This window comes from Canis lupus, chromosome 20, assembly GCF_048164855.1.
Source record: "Canis lupus baileyi chromosome 20, mCanLup2.hap1, whole genome shotgun sequence".
Classification (NCBI taxonomy): domain Eukaryota; kingdom Metazoa; phylum Chordata; class Mammalia; order Carnivora; family Canidae; genus Canis; species Canis lupus.
Genome location: NC_132857.1, coordinates 31320919 through 31347941, shown reverse-complemented (window position 1 = coordinate 31347941; position 27023 = coordinate 31320919). Strand labels below are relative to the sequence as shown.

The 27023-nt window shown below is 38.3% G+C and overlaps 1 protein-coding gene across 1 annotated transcript in view; it reads left to right on the top strand.

The window, feature by feature from the left end:
• CNTNAP5 (contactin associated protein family member 5) overlaps positions 1 to 27023 on the top strand; it is a 796877-nt gene that overhangs the window by 312655 nt on the left and 457199 nt on the right. The window lies entirely within an intron of this gene.

Here is a 27023-nt window from a genome sequence, read left to right as displayed (position 1 = left end):
GCCATAATAGATTATAAACCATAATCTAAACTAAATACCCATGAGTCCCTCTAATATAGGTAGATAATTGAATAAGTAAATAAAAAGTGAGAGAAGGGACTGCTCTTTCTTATAGAAGAATTCTAATTAACAAAGAAGATTGAGTGAACAAATTAGAAAATCACCATGGGAGAACCACAGTAATAAGCAGACTAGAATCATCTATGGATGCTAAAATTAGTGGATAAATGTTTGGGGAGGGACAATATATCTACAGAGTCTCAATGTATCTCTCCAAAAATATTAATTACAAAAGGGAGAATTATATCTTTACAATAAAGACACCTGCAGACTCCTCCATAACAGTGATCAAGGTGGGTTTCATCAGTAATAAAGCATAGCAATATTACCATCCCCCAACATGATGCACTGTCACGGGTACAGTGTCACTCTTATGGTTTCTTGTCCCAAATATATAACCTCAATATCATCATTAAAAAACAGAGGCCCAAGTTGAGGAGCATTCTACAAGATAACTGACAAGCCTTCTTTAAGTCTGAGGGTCATGGAAGATGAGGGAAGACTATGGGACTGCCATCGGTTACAGGGACATAAGAGGACATGGCAGTGCAATGGTTTGGATCCTGGACCAGAAAGGAGACAGCCATGGAGGCCCTGGTGAAATGCAATGGAAGACTATATTAGGGGTACTAGAATGACCCCAATGTACTTTTCTCATCTTGGTAATTGTACTGTGGTTATGCAAGTTATTAACAGCAGGGGGATCTGGCTGAACAGTTTTTAGGTACTTTCTGTGTAGCTTTGCAATTTTCTTGTAAGTCTAAAATTATTTCAAAACAAGAGGTTTAGAAAAAATAGAGCAATCCAGTTTAACATGTTCTTGTATATTTATATAGATGCAATTTTAAAATGTACTAAATGTTAACTCTGGTGAATTCAAAACTGTTGACCACGTAATACTCAAAACGCTTTGTGAGAGCATTACCCTGAAGAGTGGCTTCAAAAAGGAATCACAAAGTCTTTACAGACCTTGGCCTGCAGCTCCATATTGTAGTCGGGTTGGGAAAGGTATGAAGCTTGCAAATTTTCCATTAAATATAAAACTAGGAAGGAGGAAAAATGTAATAGATAATAGAACTTGGGTCCCAAATTTAATGAACCGGAAGAGAAAATATTGCCCTTAGTTTCAAAATAATCATCCATACATGGAAAGATGCTGGTTATCATGAGTTCGGGAGAAGAAGAATGATTGACAGCTGCCATTCATTTAACAAAAATGAGGTTTCTTTGTTGAAAATCCATAATAAAGAATATACAGTTTTCTTTTTAATAAAAATCTCAAAGACAAAAGTAAGAACAATACTGAAAGTTACTGGAAAGTACATGGTGCCTCAGAAAACCCTAGCAGTGGTTACTTATGAGTAGTATGTCACACATCCATGGTTATGTTCAGGAAGAGGGGGATGGTCACTTTATGGTTGATTGGCCAAGATTCTCTGTGTTGAGGATGAATTTTTCATGATCCCTAAGAGTCTGCCTAAACTAAAATGCTGTGACATTAAAGTATATGCTTTGTGTATGTATGTGTAATGCAAAGTTGAAAGAGCAAGCATTATGATTATTATTATAAAGTTTGGCATTTGTGGGGTGGCAGTTTGTGGTTGCATAAATGCCTTTTTGTGAGCATGTCATTCCATGTTAATATCTAATTTCTCCTATTTTTTAAGAAGATATTTACTTTGGTGTGAGCTTCCACGAAGGATCCAGATGGCCCAACCTTTTTTCTCTTAAGCTTAAGAAAGTAATGAGAAATGAATTAGAGTTCTTTGATGAGTCAGGTTTCATGCCTCCAGAGAAGTGCTGGGGAAGGCACTATCGATTTATTTTCTTCAACTCATTTCCTGTATTTAAATGGAAATATTGATACCTGTAAACAGGTTTCTCCTGAGGTTCTGGGGATGTGAAGCTGTATTTTGTATTTGAATCAAAGTGAGATTTAGATTTTATAGCATTAAAGTAAGAAATGTGAGGGATTAAAATAAAAGTTTCTAGGGAGAAAGAAGCAGGAAAATCTATGCTAATAGCCTTAAAGCAGCCCCAGAGGCAGTTACTAATTTCAATGATAATGTGCTAGGCAAAACTCAAGCTTACCAAGTAGCTAACGAAGGAGGTGGTTAGTTACATTATGAACACTTTCTTCCACTTTAGAAATCATTCCTTCTTTTAGTAGAAGGATTTATTCTTCAAAAAGGGTCTCTTTCTAGGTTTCTGAATGTTAGCATATGGGTCACTCTTTTTTTAAAAAAATTTTTTTTTTAATTTTTATTTATTTATGATAGTCACAGAGAGAGAAAGAGAGAGGCAGAGACACAGGCAGAGGGAGAAGCAGGGTGCATGGAGCCCGACGTGGGATTCGATCCCGAGTCTCCAGGATCGCGCCCTGGGCCAAAGGCAGGCGCTGAACCGCTGCGCCACCCAGGGATCCCCCCATATGGGTCACTCTTTATGTGAGAAAAAGAATGAAGAGGCTATTGGGTGTAGAAATGAAAGAATTATGGAGAAAAATCATAGTAGGGGCCACCAAAAATTTCTGCAAACAAAAACAGGAAAAAAACAAAAACAAAAACAGGAATAGGGTTCTTAAGAATAATAATCAACATCACTGGAACACAGGAAATTGGTTTTGGAAAATTTTATGGTTAAAAAGAATGCAGTACCTACAATTTAAACTTTCTTTTTAGTTCTAGGAAATACAGGAATTTCTGAGCTAAATGTGCAAATGATATTGAAAGGAAAACTTCCATATGTACCTTATGTGCAAACCTTAGTACTGTCTCAATTCAAATGGTGCTCTTGGCTGAGCCAGGAGACAACTAGCCTTTGGATTCACCCTCTTTGCCACTGGCAATTCTAGGAGCCAAAGTTAATTCCTGGGAATGTTGTTTTTACTCTTTTGGTATCCCCTTTTGGCACCATCACATGCCATATGCTCACAAGATTTTGTACATGGGGACTGATGCTTCTCTAGAATTTTTATGAGGTAGTTTAAGAGGACTGAACTGGTTACACACATGCGTCAAAAAAAATCTAAATCTTTTAAATAGGGACTTCATGAAGATGACAAAAAGACTGATTAAAGACTCACTGCAAGGAATAAACTCTATATCATATATTTAAATAATTATATATATAAAACAGAGGTGGCTATTTTTAGTATTTTTGCTTGTGTTTTTTCCAAATATTTCTCAAAATATGCAAGTATAACCATATACATATAAATGTCAAAGGATACATATTTTTAAATGTTTTTCTGTCATCACGTGAACATTTGCTTCATTTTTTTTTTTCCAATAACTGCTTACAATTCCATTACATAGTCTCACCACTATTTCCTTGATTTTTGGACAATCAGGTTGATTTCAACTAGGTTTTCATGTTTCAACAGTAGTGCAGACACAGTCCTTGTAAATTTTTCTTGGCATACTTAAGGGAGAAATAGTAGAGGGTCATTTCCTAGGAGTGGAACTGTTAAGGCACAAGGTATATGTATTTATAGATCTATTATTATTGTATGTTGCTTTGTGCTGAGATGTTGTTGACCTCAGTTATTATTGACATTTGGGAATATTTGTTAGTCTCTGTTTATGTCTTGATAGAGGGAAACAGTATTCCATTTCAGAAAGCCAGGGAACAAGCTCATTTTGCATATGAATCATCCTGCATAAGAGGCTTGTTTTCTCTAATACCCTATGAAAAACAGCTACTGTTAATTTTTTGATTATTTTTATGAGGCCTGGTAACATGCTGGTGCTGACCTCCCTGAGAATTCAACATTCAAGGCAATGTTCTGCATCCACTCTTGACATTCTACTCCTATATATGGTAAATGCAGCTTCCTGAGTAGTAGAGTCTATCCTGAATGTGGATCCATGGCTGGGCAGAAAGTTAGGTGGCATAATGTGTCCTTAGGAATAGCATAATGATACTCAGGGACAGCAGATGGTCAAAGGTGTTACAATTTAAGTTTGCTGTTTCTCATACTTTGGTTTTAGCAACTTCTTCCTATACAATTTAGGACATAAATCAAAATTGGGATTAGGACCTGTGTTAACATATTTGTCTTATGTTTGTTTTATTGTTTTTCCTTAAACTGGTTTTCTGTCATTCTGAGTACAGTCTATTTGTTTTGGATATCCAGAAATTTTATCCTATTTATTGAATTATTATTGAATTGATGAAGATTTTGTACACATATTAAGACTTAAAGATGCTATTCCAGATATTATTAGCTTTAGTTTATTAAGACTAACCATACATCAAGAATTGTGTTTTGTACATCATCTCATTTAATCTTAAAAATGATCTTGTAAGATAAGAAAACCTAGGATTTAAGAAAAAAGGAAAATTGCCAGAGCTGGTAAGTGGCTGAGCTTTAAGGTTCAAGGTCAGATTTTTCTTCCTGCAATGTTCATACTTTTTCACTTCATTGACCAATTTATATTGAACTTGAGCTTGGGCAGATTGGGTAGTATGATGTCTCCATACTGTGGTAGAGAAGAAGACAGATAAATGCATAGACTTCAGTTTATTTCCATCTTCATCAAATAAGCATATGCTTTATAGGACTTGCCTTAATATCATGTATTTTAACATTTAATTGCATATCTTGTGCTGTTCACTCTTCTCTCTTCCACATTTCTAATAAAAACTATCAAATCTTTTTTATTCCCCTCTCCCTTCTTTAAAGCAGTTTTGGAACAGACAGCCAAGCATAACACAAATATTCCTTGGGAATCTTACTAAATGTATGGCACCATTGTAGACTCTGACGATAAAGCAACAATCAAAACAGAGTCCATGCTTTCACAAAATTCATATTCCTCTTGGAAAAAAAAAAAACGAAAACAAACACACCAAAAATAAAGAAATAATTTTAGATAATGATATGTATCTTGCAAAAAGTAAAATACTGATCTATTGAATAGAAAATTATTTAGAAACCACAGAAAGGGTTATTCCACTGGAGAAGGGAGAGCTAGGATGTCTGGCACTTGAGCTGGTACTTAACTGTTCAAAACAGGCAGCTATGGGGAAGGAGAGTGTATCTGGGGGAACTGAATTCTATCCAGAAGGAAAGTGAAGTGCAGAGAACCTGATATGGAAGCTAGCTGGGTGTGTCTGGGGATCAACACAGGTCTGATGTAGCTGGGTGGTTGGAGACAAGTACATGTGGCATCAAGAATGGTAGAGAGCAAGGTAGACAGCTATCATGTAGGGATCTTACAGAACTTAGTAAAAAGTATGGAGTTTGAACTTCACTTAAATTGGAATAGACTGCCAACACAATGTTCTACATGAAGGAATAGAGTGATTTGTTTTACCTGTGAGAACAAGTACACCAACTGGGAAAATGGACAGCAGGCAGAACAAGAGTGGAAGAAGTAACACCAGTTACAAAGTCATTGCAGCAGCTCAAGAAAGACATGATTATGGCTTGGACCAGAATGCAATGGCGAGGAAATTTAAAAGTGATCTTATTTGATTGAGCCAATGAGAAGGGCTGATGAATTATTTCTAGTATATGAAGAAAAGATAGGAATAGGAGTGTCCCCAAGACTGAGCCTCTTGAGGGCATCTTCTTATGGTGGTGCCATTAACCGACAGAAGTAAGTGTCCAGCAAAAGATCATCTCTTGGCAGATGTGGAAAGGGTGGAAGGTTTTATTTTAGCTCTAAAACTTTGAGTTGCCTGTTAGCCAGCCTGCGAGATGTGGAGAATGACCTGCAAGCCAACGGGCTAGAGGATTACATCTATAGACACAGAGTCACTGAGCATTATCAGTGGTAGTTATAGCTATGGGCTTGAATGGGATTGCCTAGGAAAAGACCTTCCTCTTGGTGATGAAGATAATAGGTCACAGGACAACAGAACCCCAGGGCCTCCAGCAGTAGGAAGCAGGAATAGCAGGACCAGGAAGCAGACTGAGAATGAGAGATAGTGAAAGTTTAGGGAAGCAAGGAGGACATGATATCAAGGAAGCAATGTGGGGAAGCAGGGAAACAGAAGCAGGTGGTAGCAACAAGGGGTAGTACAATCTAGGTCAGCTTTATTATTTGCTTTATTTTTGTTACTTGCTTTCGAAGATGAGGGTCATTGAGGCATACTTACATGCCCAGGTGAATGATGCAGTAGAAAAAGAAAGCTGATGACAAGGAGTAACTGAAGAAGGGAAAGGCAGGCAGGAGGATAAAGGTAAGACTGGTTAGCTGGTGCCATGTGCCAAGGGGGGACCCCCTGCTCAGCTGGCTGCTCTGGATGGCGGGTGCCCTATGTGAGCAGATTTAGGCAGGGTATGGCTTTTAGGAAGGGTAGATGAGCAAGTTCTAGTCTGTTTCTGTTATGTTCTAAAAATATGAAGGAGTCATCAGCCAAGTGTGGGAGTGAGGAGGGAATTTTGGAGGTTTGAGAAGAGAGAAGATTGCATGAAATTATCTGCTTATAGAGTGGGAGAGTGAATTTATCCAGCGGTGGTTTTAAAACTCTGAACAACAGATTTGAGTTTCAATTTATTCCCCTCCTCAGCTTCACGATCTTACAAAAACTGTTTAAATATTTTAACCTAGTCTCTTCCATCAATACTATTAAAATAATTATTGAGAATCTTTGCATAAAAACCTTGTGATGTCAGGCGCTTTCATATATAACCTTCGATTTAATCTGTACAATGAGGATAATGACGGTTACTAGGAGATTTTTTGGATGAAATATATATATATATATATATATATATATATATATATATATATATATATTTGAAAGGGCAATATAAACTATTCAAAAAACCAAGCAATTAAAATACTTTGCTGCGATTTTTCTTACCCACAAATCTTAGGTCAAACTATTTGATGGTTGATTGATTTTAAGGACTCTTTCTGGTTTAATCCCTATGTCAGAAGTTTAGAAATTGAATCTCTGTGTCTTTTAAAGCAAAACAAGTTATTTAACATAGAAAGGGCTATCTTTTCTTTCTTTTTTTTTTTTTTTTTTAAAGGTTCTTAACATTCCTCAGAGTCCAACATTTTCTTGAAATGAAATTAGGTGTATATTTTGAAATGCGGAGTTTTCAAATGCTCCCTTGCAGACCAGCTGCAAAGTCCTCCCTTTGTTTCAGTAAATTCTGCAAACATACCTTCCATTAGGTTCCAAGCCCCCAGCCCCAGCTCACAGTGGCTCTGTGCATTTCCCTGTCACCTTCCTTTCAAGGAGTTTAAAGCACTTGGCAAACATTAACTCTGGAGTAATGATAACAGTTCTTTAGGGTTGCATAGCTGCAGCCTTCCCTGGAGCCTACTATCTGCATTCATATTGCCTGATTTACTCTTCCATTACCATCTTGAAGCAAATGTTAGCTTTGGACATGTGGACAGGGAAACCAAGGTCTTGAAAGTTTACAGGCATAGCTGTATCGTTTCCCAGTAATGTCCTTCTTCCTAACTTGCCAGCTTCTATCAGCCTTCTGAGGCCCATCGCGGCCCCTCTGCACCATGAAGCCTTCCCTAATCACTGCAGCAATGATCCACACTGCTCCTGAACTACCGTAGTTGCTGTATTGACGGCCCCAGGCAGGGTGCTGCAGTGGTAAGCAATGTGGTCTAGTAGAATGAAAACAACACACAGCAGAACCAAACTGGAATTTCAAGCAAAGCCCATCATTTACTACCTGTTACAGAAAATCTCTGAGCTTCCCTTTACCTTTTTTGTAGAAATTGCAGGGCTTGTTATGAGGGTCAAGACTAATTCATGCAAAGTGCTTCACTAACTTCTTTCTTACCATAATTGGGCTCAATGAATTATAACTCATGAGCTATAATCAACATGTATTTTATCATTTGCTAATTGTTTCAATAAATATGCTTTTATCTTTTTGATAATAATAAGGTCCTGTAGGATATGATAGATATCACATTGTAAGATGTGAGTTCTTAGGTTTGACTTCGCTCACTTGCCTTTATGCTTCCATATTTTCTAACCAGTGTAGTCAAGCCACACATTTCCCTCTAGATAATGCTTTAACCTGGATGTGGAGCCCATTACTTGTTTAGCTTTAAAAGCATTACGATTTCTCCTATTATTTCCCCTTTCATTCATGATTTACTATTAGTGGGTTTTGATTTTCCAGGTATATAATTTTTAAAATGTATTCTGTGGTTATGTAGTTTTATTGCATTTCTTTTTTTTAATAAATTTAAAAAAAATTTTAAATTTATTTATGATAGTCATCAGAGAGAGAGAGAGAGAGGCAGAGACATAGGCAGAGGGAGAAGCAGGCTCCATGCACCAGGAGACCGACGTGGGATTTGATCCCAGGTCTCCAGGATCGCGCCCTGGGCCAAAGGCAGGCGCCAAACCGCTGCGCTACCCAGGGATCCCTGTATTTCTTTGTGATCTGTGAACATAGGTCTAGATGTGTTTAAGTCTTGGAATTTTTTGAAGTCCCTTATCTGACATCATGTAAGGTAGATTTTTTTTCTTTTTCATTTTTTTTCATCATGTAATGTAGATATTTATAAATATTCCAAGCATACCAGAGAAGAATGGGCATTCTCTGCTATACTGACTTTACATGGCCACGTTGTATTGAATTTTAACTGCATATAGAACTTAGCACTTCATGCCCCTTCTCTTTCTCACATGGAGACATCTATGTGTGTATGTAGTTGTAGTGGGGAATTTGGAAGTTTACTTGGATTGATTTGGAGAGGTTTGTTTTACTGTCCAATGTAGGACAGAGGATAGAGAGGGGCAATAAGGAAGAGGGGAGATATTTATTGAGTAACTATTATGTATAAGGTCCTTTATATGTATCCCCATTTGGGATAAAGGCATATTATCTTCACTTTAAAGATGAGGAAGCCAAAACTTAGTAAAGATAAATTCAGTCTGAGTTCTTCTGAATCCCAAGATTATCGTTCCTCCTGTTGAATAGAAAAAATAAATAACCATGTTGAATGAGCTATGGATTTGTTTTGTTCTCCCTCTGCTATTTAATTTCCTCAGTCTTATAACCTACAGGGAAAGAACAGGTACTCTTTCTGGGCTAAAGGTGCCCCTACCCATTTTCTTTTGTTCGCCTTACTGTCTACCTTTCCCATCCATGGCTATACGTTGACAAGTGAGATTGTAGAAGACATGGATGCCATATGGACTCAAATATGGGACTCGTGCCTCACTGGGTTGATTATTCCACAGAAGCAGCTGGTATGTAACAAATGATTAGAGGTCACTTTGCAAATGGCAGACAACCAGCCTTGGAGCAAGAGGTCCCTACCACACCTCACTTTTTGATATAAAAGGCATTTTGTTTTAACACAGATTGAAGATATAAATTAGTTTCGTAGATGTACCAGGGACATTCAGCTTCAAAATCAGGACAAGAAGGCCTGTTGGTAAATGAGGTTGGTTGTTATGTCTGTTCTCATCACAGAAGCATCAAAGGGAAAGGCATATATATCATCATCACTGACATTATGTAAATATTGAATGTTTCCATCATGTTCTGTGCTAGTTACCATGCTAAGCAGTTTTTTGCATGTATTGTTTCACTTTAGCCTTATATCAATCCTGAGAAATAAGTGTGTTTATTATCCCTGGTACCCATGGCCAAACTAGGCCCCTGTTCCTCTTATTACAGTGATGCTATACAAGAATTTAAAAAAATTGATATGCGATTAATGACTACCTCCCCCCTTAAGACTTTATCCCCTGCAGGGACAGGGTCTGTGTCTGTCTTTTCATAACTCTATCTTTAGTGCTTTGTACAATGCTGGCCACATGATTAAGCACTCAAAAATATATTTTTTTTTGGGGGGGTGCAGGTAAATGAATCTGCTTTTACAGATACTTAAGTAGCAAGTAAGTGGCAGAATTAGGATACAGTTCCAGGCCCATCTGAACATCTTTAAGTACTACATTAAACAAATCTGTGCTTCCTTCTTGACCAAGAAGGATCATACGTATCCCTTCAAGACAAGTAAAATGTCCTTTCTTGAGCAGTGAGAAGAGGCCTCTAAGTGTTCAAGCCCTATATAGGAGCACAATACCTTCTCCAATCTCCACTCCCTTCTTTAGCATTCTGGACAAAGTGTGTTTGTTCTCTTTTTCCTACTTTCTTCCTTTCAGCTGTAGATTCCTAGAGAATGCATCATTCAGTTTGTATCTCTGTAGTGTCCAGCATGCAGACAGCATTCATATTTGTTGAGCGAATGAATGAGTGAGTGAATAAGTAAACTTCCGGAGGCTGAATGCAGCTAATAAATGGTGGGCATGCTTAGTAGTAACCAGGATTGAGACACAGGATCAGTCCTTTCACATTGTAGGTGACCTTGGCAATCCTCCAACCTGGTCTACCTCCTTCAGGAATTCCCCCTGCGCCATCCCTGGAGAGCCTGGACAGCCAGCAGGTGATGCTACTACCTCATCATGCAGACTTTCCCATTCTTAAACAGTATTACTCCCAATAATTCCTTCCAGTTTGTTCTATATCTGTAATTTAAAACTACATAAAAGAAGGCTCACTTTTCTTCAATAGTGATCTGATGGTAATTTTCATCTACTTTTTTCACCATCCTCCTTCCCACACTTTGTGTTTTTATCTCTCTTTATCTATCTATCTATCTATCTATCTATCTATCTATCTATCATCTATCTATCATGCCTCAGTGGCTTCAGTGTTCTTTATGTGATCATTCTCAAATATCTTTACAATCTTGTAGCCTCTTCTGATCATACTCTGTAGATGTTTTTCTAAAAATACATCAGTCATCTCAACCCCCACCCCAACACACACTTCAGATTTGGCCTGATAAGTAGAGGCTAACTGGAATGTCATCCCTCCACTGGGGACAGACATTGGCTATTTTGCCTACTATGTTACATTGCTAATTTTCTTACAATCCATTATTTTCAAGGAAGAAGCTTGGTGTGTGTTTTTCTCTTGTTGTTTTGAGTTTTGTTTTTGTTTTAAATTAAATCTCTGGATTTGTACTCTGAGATCAGAATGAATAGAAATGGAGGCTAATTTTGAGTTCAGTCCATTGCCATTGAATCTTAGCCAGTATTTCCTGAGAAAACCAAGCCTAAGGCCAAAGCTGTTTTTTTTAATAATTTCTTTTTTTTTAAAGGTTTTTATTTATTTTTCATGAAAGACACAGAGAAAGAGAGAGAGAGGCAGAGACACAGGCAGAGGGAGAAGCAGGCTCCTGATGTGGGTCTCGATCCTGGGACTCCAGGATCATGTCCTGGGCTAAAGGCAGGTGCTAAACCCCTGAGCCAACCAGGGATCCCCACCAAAGCTGTTTTGACAAATGAAAGTCCAAGGAAGCAAAAGTAAGGATAAAGGGGATGGAGGAGGAAAAAGAGGGAAGGCCACTATAAAGAAGTGACATTCTAAGCTGGCCACATCTCCTTAAGACTTCCTAGTGGCCTCATGGAGCTACTACACATCCTAACAGCATGCCCAAGTACCAAGGGGAGGAATTTATCCATCAACTCTGTGTCATTGATCAATTACCTCTCCATGTGCTACCTCCTCACATATTCAGTTGACCATCTGTGAACACAGACTGCCCCTAGGGCAGGAGCATAGAGATGTGTGGCTTGGGCTCAACCTGATGTGCTGTTAGGCTGTAGTTGGGAGGGCTGGAGCTGGAAGAGCATTTGCTGCTGGAGGGATCCTGCCCTACAGCAGGAGCAGCCACCACAGCCCCCAGAACTCAGGATCCATGCAGAGCACCTGGGGAGCCACTCCCGCATTGCAAGTGTGGGGCTCTTCAGAGACCTCTGGATGGGACTCATCACACTTGAGTGGGTTATATCCTTCCTTCGTCCTGTGTTTATCAAAACTCTTGGCTTTTAAGAAGCTTAGGGAGCAAGCCTCACTCAGCTTAAGCATCAGTTTTCTGGGAGGGTATTTTGTGAGCCTTCATTCTAGGCCAGGTACCAGGATTACGCACTCTTAAGGAATAGATAGGCACCTTTCCTCCCCTTTCATCATCACGAGTCCATCTGTGTGAGTATTACATTATGTCCATCCTGGGCCTGACTTCAGACCTAGCACAGGGCCTTTTTTTTTTTTTTTTTTTCTTTCACCATTACCCCAGTGCTTTACAGAATGTCAAGCACACAAAAGGGCTTAGTGTTCATTCATTCAGGAGCCAAAGTGAATAAGCTGTGTTGATGGGACCTGAGAGACTAAAGGAACCCATTTCCCCACACACATCTTCTTTCCAGAACCTCAATTCAGTAGAGCCAAACTCAGTGGGGGCAAATGAAAGGAAACAGAACTAAAACAAAACAAAACAAAACAGACAGACAAAACACCTTTTCTGTGGGGTAATGTTTAGGTACAGATAGGAAATGCAAACAAAAAGTTTGAAAATCTAATAAAATGCATTGCTTAAAAATACATATATGTCCCTACAATATGGGAGAAAAGATTGTCTACTGGAAATACTAACATTTCACCTTTCTCCTTTCCAATCCCACTCAAAATAAAATTCTACAAGTTTTTTTTGTTTGTTTGTTTTTATATGTCGATTTTCTACCAGTAATAAGAATATGACATTTAGTGTCTTTCTTACTCATTCGATGCTTTCACAGCCCCTGGTATGGTTAATTAGCCCCCAGGTTATGTCTCTTGCCTTCTAAAATAGGCTTTTGCTTCTATGTTTTTCACACCAGAACTAGTTTTTGACAGGCAAAAGGAATACATATACTTAACAAATAATTTAATTATTCACATAATAAGATTCTGGTATTAGTTTTGTTGAGAAAAAAAAAACAAAACAAAGGCATTTCTGCCTTTCACAGAGAATACAGATGCAAACAGATGCAAAACATTGGTAGACCTTTATTAAAAAAAAAAAAAAAAAAAAAAAAAAACTAAACTAAACAACAACAGTAAGAACAACAAAGCATGCTTTGGTCACCGATGTGAAGGTGAGCCCCAAAGTCCTGTCCAGCTAAAGAATCAGAGGTGTAAGTGCCCCAAAAGCATGCCTAAACATAGCAAAAATTTCATAGGAAGTGAATTTGGTCTGGTCTCCCAGTTAACAAACCATGGGCTAGTCCCTCTCCTTGGCTTCAGATAACCCAACTGCTTGACCAAATCAACTGCTAGATGCTTTTCATTTATTTATTGTATGTTCACGTGTGATTTTAGTTCCTCATCTGCATCCTCTGGTTCACCCCTCACCTGTCTACCTATCAGCTTGACAGCCAGCCCTGATGAGTGACTTCTGACTTCCTAAATTTCACAACATTTGTTCCCAGTAGGTAGGAAAGTTGACTTTCCAGCAGAATTTCTCTATTGGAAAACCAGAGCAGCCCACCAGTCCCTTTCTCCTGGCCTACACTTGCTGATCCCAATCAGCTTATAAGAAAGGAGACAATGGTAGACAAAGACAACCAGAGGTGAACATACTGAAGAGAAACGCAGTGGCATATAATTGGAGGCACCTAATTGACTAAACTATACAACCTGGGAAAGATTCATTTGTGTAGCAGCTGAGGCAAAAATGGTAACATGTTGAGTTGCATACTCTTCATCTATATTAATAGAAAATATACATTTAGTTTTGAAATAAGTTATTTTTCTATGATTAACTCAAGAAGGAATTATTTAATCACACCTCTATATAAAGTCATTGAATGTCATCATGGGCAGTGCATTAAAAAGTTTTACACGCCATGCATAAAAGATGTGACAAAAATGCAGTTCAGCGATATTTTTGCACAAGATCAGGAAAGCATATCCACTCTCCATAAAGGCAGAGAACTAGGATTGAGACAGTGTTGTAAAGGCATTTCTGCAAGGAAGATATAATGAGAAGATATAACTGCGAAATCAGTTTTAAGAGCTGTGGGTTCACTTATTATTCTGCATTGTCCTGTAGAAATGTTAAATTTTGAAGCCAAACCAGCATGGGTTTAGATCTCGATTCTATGAATTACCAGAAGTGTGCCATGGAGATGTTATTTGAATTCTGTGTGTCTGAGTCTTCATCAAAAGATGGGTATAAATAAATCTATCTCACAGAGACTGTTTAGGGAATTAGCTAAAATAACAGATTCCTAATGTGTGTGTGTGTGTGTGTGTGTGTGTGTGGAAGCTATTACATAACAGATGCATAATATTTGCTAAGAATGATGTATAAGGAGTAAGATGTTTTGCACACTGAAGATATTTTAAATGTTAAACTATTAACATATTTGTGTTAACAAGAACAGAAAATATAGAACTTTTAAACTGAAAGTAGACACAACTTGATCATAAAAATGGATGGAATTGATAAAGTCATCTTGTTGAGTTCAATTTATTGACCTACTCACATCACTTTGTACCTGGCACCGGCATAACTCAGATAATAAAAATAGAAGAAAGTGGCCCCCTTCACTCATTGACCTCAGGAAACTGCCATTTGCACTGGGGGAGTGGTAATGTGGCAGTCTGCCTCAGAGCTTTTCTTGGTAATCTTTGAGCCTTTTGTTTTAGTACTGGTGTAGAAACCCTAAACGGGACTAGTGACAGTATCATTAATCCAGAGCACTTGCTGTTCTCGCCAAAAAAGGCAAGGTGAGACCAGGCATCAGGAATGACAGCTGAAAAAGGCAAGGAGCAAGTAATCAAACGTTGCTCAGAGTGAGAAAGGTGACAGAGGATGTGGATCTGGATGAAAGACACAGAGCAAAGTGACCTCTACCATCTCTGCTTTGTTCAGAAACCTTAAATTGAAGCATAAAGATATTTATCATGGGAACCTTTTAAAGGGCCAATTAGCATTTACCATATACCAGGACTGCTTACTGTGAAGAAATGTTAGCAGGAATGAAGAACTATAAAAGCTGACAAGGAAAAGGTCAAATAATCTAAACAGGATAAAATGGTGTATACTCAACAATTACCCCTGATGATGGAAAGAAATGGCTTTGATTGCCTTTAAAAGGAAAACAGTTAAAAGGATGCTAATCCTTTAAGCCAGTTGTCTTTATAAGTCTCTAGGAATGGGTTAGTTAAATGAAATCTCTAAATAGCTCAGTAAGTCAGTTCACAAAACCAAAATCTCTTTAATGGAGACAGAGCTCTCATGCATTTTGACAGCCACATTGGAAATTAAGACTGAGATTATATCATAACAAAGCAAAGCCATAATGAAATTTATTCATTCGATCCTGCCGTCTCTGTCAAAATCCCTAGTTCCTGCTCTGAATAATTTGCTCAGATATGTTTCCTATGTAATATTTGATTAACTCTAACTTTTGGTTTATATTGTGTTTTTTACCAAAAGAAAATATGGAAGGAAGGAAGGAAGGAAGGAAGGAAGGAAGGAAGGAAGGAAGGAAGGAAGGAAGGAAGGAAGGAAAAAAGGAAAAAAAATTCTTTGATCAATTTGTTTTGGCAATTTGGATATCAGGTTAACTGAGGAATTATGAAAAAAGCACTTTTAAAAATACCACTTTTCAGAACTTTTCCTTAAATATATTCTGGGATGTGCAAGACAATTGAGATAATCTACATTGACCTCAGAACACTCCTTAACATTGTTTGGCTTTTTAGTTTGCTTTATAACCAATTTCCAAATATTAGCTTATGTTATCTTGTGTTTTTTTTTTTTTCCTCCTGATCATTGAATCTAAACATGGGAATGAGAGAATATAGTTAAGTGGCATAGTTTTTTTTGTTTGTTTGTTTGTTTTTGTCAGCTCTGAGCCTATCTATGCCTGTTTACTGTCACATGCTGTAAAGTGTGGAGACTGTTATGTGGCATCCCTGAGCTCCTGGCCTACAAGGATCCCTTTTCTCCTTAATTCTCACAGTGTTAGCCAAACCTCCATTTTTCATGACTTCTCTAACCTCTAAATATTTCTGAGATGCTGAAAAATATGTACATGTCCTTCAAATCCATCCTGGCGGTTACTCTTCATTTCAGCCAGGACTCGAGGCCTTTTTGCTATATCAGGATTTATGTCTCCAAGCTCCCCTAGGTGAAGACACAGTTCCCTCAAAGAATTCTCTAAATACCATTTAAAACTCAACTGTAGAGTTTGGATATAAGAAAGCAGCTTGGAAATAAGTAAAAGAAAATTACAATCTAGTACGACTTCAAACCGATTATCACATGTTAGAGATCCTAGACCAGCTTGCTCAGCACCTCCTAGCAGGCTATCCTGAGGTGCATCTCTCTTCTGTTGGCATTTCACTCTGTTGCAGACACTCAGGTAACTGTCTAGCCTCTACAGGGTGCCTTTGCCTGGATTGCCTATGTTCCAAAACCATTGGTGCCACTCCTCCTGGCTTACTCCAAGGGGGCAGGACAGTTTCCCTCACTTCAAGTGCAGGCTTGCTCTGAGCACAGTCAATATGCAGAGGAGCTACACATGTCCTTATTCCAGGTGTCACTCCACCCAAACCAGATTTTGGCTTTACTTTGGGAAGATCAAGGACTAACTGAAGCATTGTGTTTTATTTCTACAAAACAATTTGCGATTTCTTTCCATACATGAATGAATCAGTGCAAGCCAGCTTTAAACTAGCTGTTCATCCTGGATTCCAACAACCAAAGTTTTAAAATATTTGGAGTAAATTAGAGAACTCTGTAGGAGATATCCCTCATATTTTTAGGTGTTTCTAATATTTAATTGTTACAGCCATTGTGTCCTTTTCTAGCTGTTAATAAAAGAGAATAAAGAGATGGAAACAGGAGAGACAGAAATGATACATCCCTAGGCCAGCACCAGCACCATAGTTCCTAGCAGAACATGGCTTAGACCCCCAGGGACAGTTTGAGCCCAACCTGACCCTATATGACAAATGATATATTATTCAAGAGAAGGAGAAGATGGGTCATAGACATGTGATGAGCATTTGCTGCATGGAAGATTACTACGTATTTTGTATGTACCATTATCTTCTATCCTTACAACAGCCCTGCGATGCACACACTGCCATGATCCCCATTTTACAAAGGCATAAAGAGCTAAGGTAACTTATGGAAGCCCCATTGTGATGGAGACAAGAGTGGTCTCCATTGGGTTGAATTTTACCCTTCTTTTTGAATGCACTCTTGCTCCTGAATCATGCTTTCTGCCTGCACTCCATAGGAATCTAGTTGAGCTCAGATTTAGCCAAAAATCCCATGAAAATGTCAAGACCACTTGTCACAGCAGTTATCTATTTACTTTTTTTTTCCCATGTTAGCCATGATAAATCCTCAGGTGAGTCTTCTGAAAGCTAAGTTCACTCAAGGAATGTAGACTCTAACAGAGGAGCATTTATCCTTTGCAGTTGATAAAGCAAGGGAAAGAACCAAGATAGAAAGAGGTGGGGCTGTGTGTCCACCTTATAAGGTCAAGCTTTAAGCCCATGTTTAATACATGATAGTAGGCAAGTGAGAAGGTTATGAGATGCAATTATATATAAAATCCCACACTACAAAATGATTATTCTTTCATTATAAAAGTCCTGGGTGCACAGGCATTGCTATAAAACAAAATAGAAAGTATTAAGTGCCCAGACGGAGTTAGAAATAACATACAATTGCAGTTCAGAGGACAAGAAGACCATGGTTCCTAAAAAGCAAACCGCGTGGGTCGAGGAGAACTAAGGCTTGAACAGATGGGCAGCCCTGTGCTCGCATCCCGGCTCCACTGCCGGGGATTCACTGGACCTCTAAGTCTCAGTCTCCAAAAGGCCCAGGAAAAATGTAGAGTGATGGCAGAATGGCAGATGGCAGAATGCTTGCCTGGATCATGATTGACATTCGATAAATATGAGCCCCCTCCCTCTTCTGCCTGGGGAATTAAGATTTGTTTAATAAACAAATTGACATTCGATGTGGGCTTGATAAATAATTATGACCTAACTAAACATGTAGAACTAACAATAGTAATAGTATTTATACGGGTAATACTTTATGCCAGAACTTCATACTTCTTGCAAGAACTATTCTAAGCAATACCCAAGCCATCTATATATATGTATATATTACTTAGGATAATTCTGGCATGATATATGAAACATGTATGTGTTAACAAATATACACATAGGGGCACCTGAGTGGCTCAGTGGTTGAGTGTCTGCCTTTGGCTCAGGACATGATCCCAGGGTCCTGGGATTGAGTCCCACATCAGGCTCCCTGCATGGAGCTTGCTTCTCCCTCTGCCTATGTCTTTGCCTCTCCCTGTGTGTGTCTCTCATAAGTAAATAAATAAAATTTTAAAAAAAACAAATATACATACAGACATGCCTGCACACACACACACACACACACACACACATTTCAATAATCCTGAGGAATATACACTCTCATCCTCATTTTAAATTTGGACAGATATTAGTACAGAAACATTAGGTACTCATCCAAGTTCTCCCACCCACTAAAGATTTGAACTTAGGCACACGCTCTAAAATCTGTTCTCCTAAATCTACACTGACATGCTATAAAAGCATAGCATGAAGGTACTGAACAAAATTCCATGTAATACCCAGGGCCACTGACAGTGAAAAGCCTAATTTTTGGACTTCACAGGGCATGCAGGGATTGTGAGAAATAAGACTTATAAAACAGAATAGGATCAGCTGACAGGGCCTCAAATGCCATGCTAAGGAATTCAAAATGCCTGTTTGACTGGGTTCAGACATGGTCAAGAAAGAAGTCAGACCAAGTGTAGAATTATCTAGCTGGATAGTCTGAAAGCAACTATTATAATTTGGGGATGAAGCAGAGTATGAACAGGGCCTGAGTGTTCCTTGACACAATAAGGTACAGATGCATTATCCAAATTGAATCCTCTCTATTCTATCTGGAGCATGCAGACCTCCCTGTTACTTATGCGCAGGGGCAGCAAGAAGGACAGTTAATGTGAGCAGCAGCAGCCACTGTGCAAACTATTGGAGAAGAGCTCATCAATTTGTAGTTCTAGGGAATCTTTTCTTGGAAGAGGGAAGTTTTAATATATAATTCCTTTCATAAGTATTACTATTCCCATTTAATACAGAAAGAGAACCAAGATTCTGAAAGACAGAATAAATGGCCTTTGGCTATCTGTGAAATAATGGTAGGAGGTTGTTTTCAAGGGTACCTTCATTGAAAGCCCAGCAGCTTCATCAGGCAGCTGAGGAACCAGTAACACAGTTCAAGAAGGGTCAGCGATAATAATTGACATGAAGAATGAAAATGTCATGTATTTCCCCCCCTGCCATGTGTCAGGTGCTAGAGACACAAAATGACCAGGGAGGAAGTCTTCAAGGTCATTGTTATCTGCAGGAGGGGACCAGAATAATGCACACATTTCAGCCCTGTTGGTGTGATGCCATGACCGAAGAGATAGCAAGTATCAATAAGGGGAGTGTCACCAGCTTAAACAAAGAGGTGGGGAAGAGCACAGCAGAAAAGGACCTTAAAGTAGGAGTCTGTTGATGTGTTTGAGGGAAATTCTAGCAGTGTGGTACCATAGAAGGATATGGTAAGGAGAGAAGCAGAAGGAGATGGTTTGGAAAACAGAGGCTTTATAGGGCATACTAGAAATTTTCCCTTGGTTTTATTTTATTTTTTTTTTATTTTATTTTATTTTATTTTTTTTTAATTTTTTTTTCTTTTTTTCTTTTTTTTTCCCTTGGTTTTAAAAGTAATAAACTCTCTTGTAAGAAAGAAGGCCTCGCCTCAGCAATCAGATAACAAAAAGATATAAAAGGCATTCAAATTGGCAAAGAAGAAGTCAAACTTTCCATCTTTGCAGATGACATGATACTGTACATAGAAAACCCAAAAGACTCCACCCCAAGGTTGCTAGAACTCATACAGCAATTTGGCAATGTGGCAGGATACAAAATCAATGCCCCAAATTATTGTCATTTCTATACACTCACAATGAGACTGAAGAAAGATAAATTAATGAGTCAATTCCATTTACAATTGCACCCAAAAGCATAAGATACCTAGAAATAAACCTAACCGAAGAGGTAAAAGATCTATACCCTAAAAACTTCAGAACACTTCTGAAAGAAATTGAGGAAGACACAAGGAGATAGAAAAATATTCCATGCTTATGGATTGGAAGAATTAATATTGTGAAAATGTCAATGCTACCCAGGGAAATTTACACATTTAATGCAATCCCTATCAAAATACCATGGATTTTCTTCAGAGAGTTGGAACAAATCATCTTAAGATTTGTGTGGAGTCAGAAAAGACCCCAAATAACCAGGGGAATATTGAAAAAGAAAACCAGAGCCAAGAGCATCACAATGCTGGATTTCAAATTGTACTACAAAGCTGTGATCATCAAGACAGTGTGGTACTGGCACAAAAACAGACACATAGATCAGTGAAACAGAATAGAGAACCCAGAAATGGTCTCTCAACTCTGTGGTCAACTAATATTCGACAAAGGAGGAAAGACTATCCACTGGAAAAAGGACAGTCTCTTCAATAAATGGTGCTGGGAAAATTGAACATCCACATGCAGAAGAATGAAACTAGACCATTCTCTTACAACATACACAAAGATAAACTCAAAATGGATGAAAGATCTAAATGTGAGACAAGATTCCATCAAAATCCTAGAGGAGAACACAGGCAACACCCTTTTTGAACTTGGCCACAGCAACTTCTTGCAGGATACATCTATGAAGGCAAGAGAAACAAAAGCAAAAATGAACTATTGGGACTTCATCAAGATTAAAAAAAAAAACAGCAAAATAAATAGTCAACAAAACTAAAGACAACCTACAGAATGGGAGAAGATATTTGCAAATGACGTATCAGATAAAGGACTAGTATCCAAGATCTACCAAGAACTTATTAAACTCAACAGCAAACAAACATACAATCCAATCCTGAAATTTTCAGAAGACATGAACAGAAATCTCATATAGGAAGACATAGACATGGCCAACAAGCACATGAGAAAATTCTCCGCATCACTGGCCATCAGGGAAATACACATCAAAACCACAATGAGATACCACCTCACACCAATGAGAATGGGGAAAATTAACAAGAGAGGAAACCACAAATGTTGGAGAGGATGTGGAGAAAGGGGAACCCTATTGCACTGTTGGTGGGAATGTGAACTGGTGCAGCTACTCTGGAAAACTGTGTGGAGGTTCCTCAGAGAGTTAAGAATAGAGCTACCCTACAACCCAGCAATTGCATTGCTGGGATTTACCCTAAAGATACATATTCAGTGAAACACTGGGACACCTGCACCCCAATGTTTATAGCAACAATGTCCATAATAGCCAAACTATGGAAGGAGCCTCGATGTCCATCGAAAGATGAATGGATAAAGAAGATGTGGTTTATGTATTCAATGGAATATTACTCAGCCATTAGAAACAACGAATACCCACCATTTGCTTTGATGGAACAGGATGCTATTATGCTGAGTGAAGTAAGTCAGTTGAAGGACAATTATTTTATGGTTTCACTCATACGGGAAATATAAAAAATAGTGGAAGGGATTATAGGGGAAAGGAGAGAAAGTGAATGGGAAAAATCAGAGAGGGTGACAGAACATGAGAGACTCCTAACTCTGGGAAACGAATAAGGGGTAGTAGAAGGGGAGCTGGGCAGGGGGACGGGGCGACTGGGTGACAGGCACTGAGGGGGGCACTTGACAGGATGAGCACTGGGTGTTATTCTATATGTTGGCAAATTGAACTCCAATAAAAAATATACAATAAAAAAAAGATTGTTTAAATGGAGTAACGCTAGAGGGAGAAAAATTATCTGGTGCTTCTCACAGTCAGTCAGGGAAGAACTGATGAAGGTGGTGCAGAGGAAAAAAAGAAGTGAACCATTCACCAGATGTTTTCTATGTTCCCATGTACTCAGGGTCACACCTGAGTACAAATATCCAGGTATTTGATTTCAAGTAATTAACCACACTATCAGCAGAAATGAAATATTTTTGTATGCATTTTTTTCTTCCTTTCTTTCCTCCTTCCTTCTTTCCTCCTTCATTTCTTTCTACTTCATGTGTTCCTGAAAACATCAACCACAGTGTGATATCACCTCACACTTGTTAGAATGGCCGTCATTAAAAAAACAAGAGATAAATGCTGGTGAGGATGTGGAGAAAAGGGAACCCCAGTGCTCTGTTGGTGGGGTTGTAAATTGGAACAGCCACTATGGAAAACAGTTTGGAGGATCCTCAAATAATTAGAAATAGAACCACCATATAGTCCAGCACTTCCACTTCTGCGAAAATATCCAAAGGAAATGAAAACACTAATAAAAAAGGATATCTATACCTTCATGTTAACAGCCACATTATTTACAATTGGCCAAGCCACAGAAACAAGCTAAGGATCCATTGGCAAATGAATGGATAAAGGAGGTGTTGGGGGAGGGGGACTGGATGGAGGTGGTCAGAACCTAGAAACTACCAGTTATCAGATAAATACTAGGGATGTAACACACAGCATGATGACGGCTGTAGCTTGCACTGCCATGTGATATCATAGGGGAGTCATTGAGAGTAAACCCTAAGAATTTTCATCACAAGGAGAATTTTGTTTTCCTTTTCTTTTTATTGTATTTCAATGAGATGATGGATATTATCTAAACCTGTTGTGGGAATCATTTCACAATATAGGTAAGTCAAACCACCATTCTGTATACCTTATACACTGATGTGTGTCAATTATTTCTCAATAAAATGAGAAAAAATGGAAGTTCTAATTTTCCCTAGGAAGAGTCCTTGCTTAAGCTACTCACAAGTTAACAACAACAAAGCTGAAAGCTAAGAGCAGAAATGGAACTAAGGAGGAAAGGAGAAGAGAAGTAGATCATGATAAACTTGGCCTATAATATGGTTTTGCCAAAGGCTGACAATGAGCTAAAATCTTCTCTTCTGAGTGCTAGTTTGAGATCCAAATCTCAGGAAAACGAATGGGGGAAAAAGACACATGTTGCCTGCTTTCATGCTCTTATTTCTAGAGAAATCTGCTCTCTCCTCAAAGATTTCTATTCAGCAAGGTTAAATTATCTTAAGAGAAAATCAGCTACATGACAGGTGAATTGGAACTTATCACTGGTGTACACATTGCTATTTGGAAGTGAACCCATAAAGCACTATGAAGGAAATAATGGTAACAGCATCCTAGAACCTTTTAGTCTTCTATTTGTCCTCATGGGACTAGAATCAGGCTTAGCCTCTTCTCTGGCCAATTGAATGTAAAGGACTGTGGGAACCAGACTCATAATCTGCAAATAGCTTTTGAGGCCAACAATTGGACCCTCATAGTCAGAATAACATTAAGGAGGAATTATGCACAGTGTGTGTTACCCACTCTCTCTTTGTGACACGTGTCCCTCAGGTAGTTTCTGATAGGTTGGATAGCACAGGCTTTCTTAACTATATAGATTGAAACTTCACTGTCCCTTTGCCTCTCTGAAGTGCTCTAGTCTAGGAATTAAGAGCATTAAAGTCAGCTATGGTAGTGGAAGTTACTCTCATATGTGATCTTGTTTCAATGCCCCCTTCAACTAATGACCTTTCCTTGAAAAAAATGTCTTAAAAACTCCATCTTTGGTTTTCCCTCCAAATTGTGAATATGAGATTCTCTCAAGATATTATGTACACATTCCTAGGGAGCACAGTTCCTTTAAGATATTCTATGCAAATATAGTAGGGTTCCATAATGAAACAAGTTAAGGGAACAAATGTGGAATCTTCCTTCATTCAACTTTACCTGTGATTCCAGGTAAGACCCTGGTCTCTTGAAGCTTGCAGTGACAGAGACAAATAAGTAAAGCAAGATGCATTTAGAAAGGAAAATAAAGAAAGACAGGAGGGCAGGCTGTGCTGGAGAGGGAAAAGGAGTTGGCAAGATCCCTTACTAAGGCCACTGAAGAGCACATGAAGGGATTAAAGAGTTCAACAGTCTTTCCATCTTGGTATTTATCAATGACTTTACTCTGGACACATCAATTAGTCTCTTTCCAACTCTGGGCTTGGCCTTTACTATAATGTCCCTTTGCTCCAGGTCCTGTAGTACAAGACCAGGCCCTCTTGGTAACCCCCCAAGATCAGTTCTCCATTTTATTGAGGAGGAAGTTCATAAAGCTTCCTATTCCTTTTTCAGAAATCAGAAGAAGGCAAAGCATTGCCTCTTTTTGTTTTCATGAAGTGTGAAAAACATGATTTTGCTAAGTGGGTATTACAGTTTTCTCCAGTTGTGCACCATATGGTCAAGCTCCCATACATTTTGGTGTTCTAGCTCTCAACACAGAGATGGAAATGTAAATAGATGACATTGTTGTCAACACTCACTTTATTACCCCTCATACTTATTGCAGCAAAAGTCAAATAAAAATCAGAACATCTGAATAAATATAGCAATGACAGTGGAAGAATTTGATGCCTCAAATATATACTCATATTTAAATAGATACTTATCAGTACATGCATAGTGTCTTCAAGAATAATTAGGGATCTGGATGATCCAAGTCCAAGAACAAAATTCCATGTTTCTATTTAGCTGTGGGATAATATACCTGATTTTCACATTATTAGTCAATCATATTTTATTTTCTATAAAATGTGACCCAGATCAATAATTGTCACAAGGAAGCTGATAGCCTAATTGTATGCATAAGGTTCCTCTTGGTCTAGGAAGAGTTTTAAGTAACTTAACTCAGGAACTTCTTTTAAATCAATGATGATTTGTTAAAGCTATAAATGGACAGAGGCCAATGGTGATATGAGAGCCCTTCAACTTTTACTTTAACAAAGCTTTAGCAATGCCTTTTCCTGGTGCTTGTAACTCTTGACATTCAATGAACTCTTTTTGTACTTGAGTTATTGATGGAATTGTTTTCATGCAAGTAGTTACAGAGGAACACACTGGGTCATCAAACTAGGAGAACAATGAGGAAATGGGATATAGAATTAATCACTTTTGATGGAAGAAGTGGAGGTAGAGATCCAGATGTCATGGCCATGTTGTGCTGCTTCTATGAGAAACCAGTTGTCTTGCCAGGAACTGGGCACTGGGTTCTAAAGGCACTGGTGCCTCCAATGAGATAGGTATTTGATGGAGGACGTTACCTTTAATCTTTGTAAGTTACTCAGTAACTTCGGCTGGCAAGTCTTACTATCTCCATTTACTAGGATTAAACAAGAATGAGTGTGTGATGGGTTAATGCCTCTGGGGACTTTATTTTATACCTGATGAGATTTCATGCGAAAACTTTTATATGTGTAAATTAATAATAAAGTCACCGCTATTAGGACCGATATTAGGATTCCATTTTCTAAAGTGGCCACACAGTAACCATATTTCAAGAGGATGATTGACAGTTAAGGGGAGAGTGGAGCAAAATGACAATTAACTGTTGACTGCATAAGACTGTGTGTGACAGAGGTTGTGTCAGGTTTTGTGTGTGTGTGTGTGTGTGTGTGTGTGTCAAGGTTTAGATGGGAGTGAGGAAATACTCATGCCTCATGCTGGAAGGCATTTCTACTGCTACAAATAGAGGAGAAAACAAATATCCCTTCAGTGATACAGTCACATAATCTGGAAAGAGCAAGAACACATCATTCTTAAGAGAAGGAACAGAACATGAGTGTGTGATTATAACTAGCAGGGTTCCACCTGAATGCCCCACTTAACTTGTGGTCAAGGTCAAGTGGAAGTGAGAGTTTTTCTCTCCTGTTGCCCTGAATCCTTGAATTGTTGTACTCTGGAGGCCACATTGACAATGGAGGCAAAGTGGATGGTGGCATGGATTAGTTTTCCTCTTTGCCAACTATCAGGATTAAGCAACAGAAGTGGAGCCATTCTTATATAACAATCAAGTTCAGGGTGGTCTTCTAGCCCAATTAAATCACTGTCTATGAAATTCAAATAGATACATGACATCTGTGCTTATAATGATATAATAATGTCATGTACTACAAACAAGAGTAGAATAAAAAATAATTCAGCAGTCTGTCTTCTTTTTACACCCCTAAAATCTATCACTTAGGGAATATAGTCAGTGATATTGTAATAGTGATGTATGGTGACAGATGGTAGCTACATTTGTGGCGAAAATGGCATAACACATGAACTTGTCAAATCACCATGTTGTGCACCTGAAACTAATGTGACACTGTGTGTCAATTATACTCAAATTTTAAAAATGATAAAAAAATAAATAAGTGCTTAAAAAAAGAAAGAATTCCTGTCAGCCACCAATAGTGTCCAGTGCCTAACACCTATCTCTTTCATTTCCTTTTCTCTAAGTGCCTGTCTGAAATATCCATTTCAACACATACCCCTACAGAGCAGTTTGGAACATTGAAGTCTGAGTGGGTTTTTCAGTTTAAGTTTTAACTCTGTGGTTTGCATGTTAATTACCCTCTGCCTTATTAAATATATCTTATTAAACTTAAAAAAATTGCATTTCTAATTAGCTCTGAGCTGCTAGTCCTTCCTTAGCTTTCATTTGTACTGTTTTTCTGGGAGAACCCTTTGAATGTCATTCAGAAAATTTAAGTATGATTGACAAATGCCTTGCATGGGGCTTGAGAGTATTAATAAGTCACAGTTTCAGAATATACTCTCACAAAAAACATTTTTACACAAGAATTGGCGATCAGAACTTCTTTCACTCTCTGTGAGTATTGTGTGTATCTGTGAGAATCTATTAGGTGCCATGTCATTTGCATATAGCATTTAATGTAAGATTCACAACTGCCTTGGAGACTTTATTTTCACTCTTCTCCTGATAAGAAAACCAAGAGTCAGAAAAGTTGTCTTCCTTTGCGTATCCATTCATTCAATGAATTCAGCAATTTACTAATAACTGTGTGAGCCAAGTCAGGGTGCTGTTGGTAACTCACTGATTTTGAAATAACTACAGTGCACAGATTTGCTTTGGGTTACTGAATGCCATTTCAGCCATACCTTTAAGACATACTGTTTCCTGCACTAAGCATTTCAGTTTAAAATAAGATACAGTCTATATCCCCAA